This window comes from Lontra canadensis, unplaced genomic scaffold (genome assembly GCF_010015895.1).
Source record: "Lontra canadensis isolate GAN:19392208 unplaced genomic scaffold, GSC_riverotter_1.0 scaffold62, whole genome shotgun sequence".
NCBI classification, from domain to species: domain Eukaryota; kingdom Metazoa; phylum Chordata; class Mammalia; order Carnivora; family Mustelidae; genus Lontra; species Lontra canadensis.
Window position 1 is genome coordinate 4,344,265 of NW_022631056.1, and position 5,665 is coordinate 4,349,929.

Consider the following 5,665-nt stretch of genomic DNA (forward strand, 5'->3'; position numbering starts at 1 on the left):
TTTAAAGATTCTATTTATTTATTTGACAGACAGAGATCACAAGTAGGCAGAGAAGCAGGCAGAGAGAGAGGAAGCAAAGCAGGCTCCCTGCCGAGCAGAGAGCCCGATGTAGGGTTCGATGCAGGGCTCGATCCCAAGACCCTGGGATCATGACCTGAGCCAAAGGCAGAGGTCTTAACCCACTGAGCCACCCAGGCACCCCAAAAATATGTTTTTTGTATGCACTTGTATACACAAACAAGTGCAGGGGGTAGAAATGGGATCCATTAGTAATTAATGGTCAAGGCTCTTCCCTGAACAACTTCTCCATCTGCACATTGGGGTTATCCATTTTAAGGATCTAATATTTTTCCAGTTCCTAATATTTTTGTATATTCTACACTAACATAAGATCATATTATAGATGACACCCAAGAAGAAAAGATGAGGAATTCGTCATTAAAAACTGCTAACTTATGAAAAATTTTCTATCCCCACCTCTGTCTGTGTTTCTTATGGTTTGGGCTTTTTCTTCACTGCCTCTCCTTCTAACTTCCTAAAAAGGGATGACAGTGAGTTACCATTATCAAGCCATCTCTATTAGGAGACCCTTTCTCAAGAGGGCAATCGTGCTGGCCCTGGCTAGCCTTTGATTTGACAATATCACTAAGAAAAAAAAAAAAAATCTCTGTCAGTGATTTAAGGAAGTCCAGACCCAAGAGTGAAAGAGCAGAACCCAGGGGGTTGATCTGATTTTCCAAATCCTCTAACAAGAATTGAATACAAGCTCACAAGGAGGTCTTTCATAGGCTAATTTCTTCATTTCCTTCTTGTATACCAAATAAAAGGAGGGAGTGTGGAACCTTCTCCTGTAAAAGGAAAAGTAGGCAGGAAGCCAGCATACTCTTTTCCCATTCTTCAAGAAGAGAAATTAGAGGAAAGGGAACGCTTGTATTTGATGTGTGTCTTCCTTAAGAAAGGTATTTAGTATGGTAGAGCATATGTAAAGAAGGCCTTACCTTCTTTATTTTCCTGATAAAGAGACTAGGTTCAAAGTGATTAAATGTCTCAAAAATAACTAGATACTTATGGAATGAGTCAGTTCTAGTATATCCTTTTCCTGTCCTACTGTGTTGGTTCCACTGTGCTGATACAGAAGGCATTGGGTATGTGAGGGGCTCACAGCCTATAGGGATTCTTGACATTAAGTTAGGTTGTTTTCCTAGTTTCCAGTTCCAGGATTTGAGTTGAATTAGTAGGTATTTTATAATGAAATCCTATTAAAAATAGTACTAAAAAAATAGTGCCATGGACATCCTTATTAGGAATTGTTGCCAGTTGAGTTTCATTGTACCCATCAATTTTTCATGGCTTTATAACTTAGATGCACTCGGAGAAGTTGTGAATGTGTGTATCTATAACAAGAAGGTTTTGGGGCCCAGGAACACGCATCCACCAGGAAGCTGCCTCTGATAATAGCCTCCATACAAGGCACAAGATGCATCATTGGTAGAAATGAAAACATGGCCTTTCCCTGAACTCCTGAGGGCGCTAAGTCAGTGATGACAAGGTATCTTCTACACATGTTCTTTGGTTCTAATCAGAATGTGTTGGTTAATATTTCTAAAAATCAAATTATAATCGGGTAGTTGTCTTCATAAAAGCCAATATTTGTTAAAGTGAAATAGTAGCAACCACAAGAACATAGTAATGGAAGAAAAGGCGTGGTAGACCTTTTTTTTCCCCCTCCCCCTTTTTTTTTTCCTCACAATTTCTGTTTCCAGATTGCTCAATAATGTCTGCTGGTAACTGAAAATTCAGCTAAGAAAATAAAAACCCACTGGTCGTGGGTTTGGAAACGTACAGTGAATCACTCCTTCCTGAACATGTATTTCCAAGGCATGTCAGAACATCATCTTGGTTTGCCCTCATTTCCCTATTCCTGTAAATATTAAGGAGTATTCTTTCTTTTATAGGTTTTGCCTGTCCCTTTACCTGCAACCTACCAACATAAAATAAGTATACTTTGGGAAATCCTATCAGTTTGGATTTGACATTTCTATTTTTTTAAAAAATATTTATTTATTTATTTATTTATTTGACAGGCAGACAGAGAGGAAGGGAAGCAGGCTCCCTGCTGAGCAGAGAGCCCAATGCAGGCTCAATGTGGGGCTCAACGTGGGGTTCGACGCAGGGCTCGATGCGGGGCTCGATGCGGGGCTCGATGCAGGGCTTGATCCCAGGACCCTGGGATCATGACCTGAGCTGAAGGCAGAGGCTTTAACCCACTGAGCCACGCAGGCGCCCCTGATATTTCTATTAATATTTTCAGTTACACCAGATGAAAAGTAGACATATTGATTTTTGCCTTCTTTCCTTCCTCTCTTCAAACTTTCCCTTATTTCTTAAAAAACAAATAACTTTTTATTTACATCAAAGACATAAATGTCTAAAACTTCAGGAGGCAAATAATAATGAAAAACACCAAGTCTTTGTCATTTCTGCCCATCTTCTTTTTCCCACGGAAACTACGTTCACCAGTTATTTAGCTGCTGGATTTTGTTTACCTTTAGAGCTCTAGATCACACGTTTATTTGGCTACTTGTTGATTTTTCAGTTTTATGCATTATCCATCAGGTTCTCACTGTAGACAGGAAGGATTTAGTTCTCTTTCTCCCCTATTCTGACCACACCTGTGTACCCTCCTCCACACACTCATCTTTCCACTCTGGTTATTTTATCATTTTGTTTGGGTTAGTACTCAATGTTCACATTATTATAAAGAATATCCACAGGTTTGCATAGCAGTAAATTACGATTGCTTTTTCTTTCATGCATATTCTTTTGTTCATACTACATGACCATCACCTCGTTTATGTCTGCTGGTCTGTGGTAATGAATAATCATGCCCACTCTCCCTATGGGCATGCCCCAGCTCAGAAACACTGGATCCAACATGAAGTCTTTGCCAGCTATTAGGGTATTTTCTAGCCATTTTATTGTACCTAGGGAAATTTCTTCCCAGTCCTTTTGACCATTCAAGTTGAAATTGGTTGTTGTCTATGCCCATTGCACAGCTGTCATTCTAAGGGATTCCTATTTATGTCATCTGGTGGAGTCCCTCAGCCCTTTCTGTATTGATCTCCTTTCCCTGCTTTATGCCTTCCTTTTTCTTTTTCCTTTTTTTCCCCCTTTTTTTAAGATTTATTTATTTATTAGCAAGAATGTGCGTGCAAGTAGGGGGAGAATGTAAGGGCCTATTCAGCCAGAGCGGCCCCGCCCCGGTTGAACAGCCATTTTGTTGTTTATGCAGTAAAACTGCCCCCCCAGGGGAACTTACTTAAAAGCAAGTCCGGAAAACCAGTCCCAGGTAACAAAGCCCAAATACTAGGGTGGGTCAGGTCAGGTCGAGATAACGCCCCAAATGCAGGGGTGAGTCGGGTCAGGTGGAGACATCCAGTCAGTAAAGCGCGCATACTGTCCCCCTAGTTTCCAAGGAGTGTGGGCCCCGCCTTTTGGGCGCCAATTCTGACCAAGGTGATAGGCTAGTTGAAATAGCTACTATGGGGTGAATTATAATTCAATTGGCCACCCGTGTGTGACCTAGCATGACTGTGCAGCTTTCTCTGTGTGTAACAATCTCATTGGCCACCTATGTGTGGCCAGGCCCAACCACATGGCCTTTGCTCTATAAAAGTTAGTCTGTGAGGCAGGGAGTGGTCGCCTCTTTGCAAGAGCCATCCCTGGCTGGTCAGTTTGGTTCTTGATGCTTGGCGCAAAATAAAGCTTTGCTTGACCTTCGCTTTGTATCACTCTCGCTCCTTTGACCATGGACCCAAAAGAGGGGAAGAGGGAGAGAGAGGAAAGAAGCACATTTCCTACTGAGCGGGGACATGGATGTGGGGCTCGATCTCACAACCATGAGATCATGACCTGAGCCAAAATCAAGATTGGATGCTCGGCCAACTGAGCTGCCCAGGGGCCCTGCCTTACTCTTTCTTGATTCATTACCTCCTATTAATGGGCATTGGAGCTTCTACTTTCTGCTATATATATTTTCATACCTTTTTTTAAAATAGGAACTTCCTTCTCCTTTTTACTTATTTTTGAGAGAGAGAGAGAAAGAGGGTGATCTGTGAGGCAGGGGGGAAGAAGCAGAGAGAGAATCTTAAGCAGTCTCCATGCCCAGCGCAGAGTCTGACGGGGGCTGGATGTCAAGGCCTCGAGACCATGACCTGAGCTAAAATTAAGAGTCTGATGCTCAATCAACTGAGCCACCCAGGTGCCCCTGATTTTGTTTTTTAAAGTGCAATAAACCTATACATCAGAGGAAGAGATTAAATGAGATAACACTTGGCTTTTTATAAAATCCCAACACTATCTTTTTTCTGCCTTTGTCCACCCCTGCTCCCATCCATATTTTCTGTCATAGATAGATGGTCTCCTGATAGTTAACAGGAGAACTGTCTTAGAGGCAATACCACATTCAACACTTTAATTATTCTCCTTTAAAAAAAAAATACACTTTTATTTCTCTTTATTGATTTGCTAGTTTAGATTTTATCTTATCACTTACTACTATAGAATGTTAGGATTGGGGTGCTTGGGTGGCTCAGTAGGTTAAAGCCTCTGCCTTTGGCTCAGGTCATGATCCCAGGTCCTGGGATCAAGCTCCGCATCAGGCTTCCCGCTTGTCCAGGAGCCTGCTTCCTCCTCTCTCTCTGCCTGCCTCTCTGCCTACTTGTGATCTCTGTCTGTCAAATAAATAAAATCTTTAAAAAAAAGAAAAAAAGAAGAATGTTAGGATTTACTGTCTTTTATGTCCACTGATAAGGGAAACACTATACTTTAAGATGGCCGACCAAACCAGCAAGGGAATTCTACTTCCTGTCTCAAAGCCCTTCCGGGTTCTTCTTTTCTACCCCATTTCCCACGCCCACCAGAAGTACCAAGTATGCAGAAGTAGAAGGGTATAAATCCCCCTCCCTGCTTGTGCTGGGGGCTCAGACCTTTGAGAACAGCTTCCTCCGAGCCCACTGGCATTAAATAAACCTCCAATCCTCCAAAGTCTCCGAGTGCCGCTTGGTTCTTCTATCAGGATCCAGTCCAGGTTCTGTAACACCACCTTTCCCAACTCACTCTTCCCATTCTTCCACACTCCCAGTATATTTAAGTCATAATTTTTGGCTCAGTCAATATCTAGAGTTTACTCTATTATGGCTATGCAATTATTTTCAGAGGTAAGTCCCATGGTGATTGGGAGACAATTCTCCATGTCCTTTTTTATTTTTATTTTTTTTCATTTCTGCACATTTTATGGCTAAGGACACTGACAGCTTTGTTCCAGACTTAGCATTTCAAGAAGGTATGTATAGTCAGCAGCTTTGGAAGACAGTGATAGTGTCTCCCTCCAGGGCAGGGCACAGGTTTGTTTATGGCTCAGAATGTTAACAATGATGTTCCCCTCTGGGGCGAAGGTCATTCAGGCTTGATTTCAGCCCATTTTAAAAGACTGGGGTTCCCCAAGCTCAGGGGTCTTCAGCTGTGATACAGTTCCACAACATGTGAAGTGTCCACCTGGGCCATTCATTGTCACCCCCACGGGACATGGAGGGTAAGGGGAGTCAGAGCAACCGTGAGGTTCATGCTGCTTGCTATTCTGTGAGTAATAAACTTCTTTGTTTCT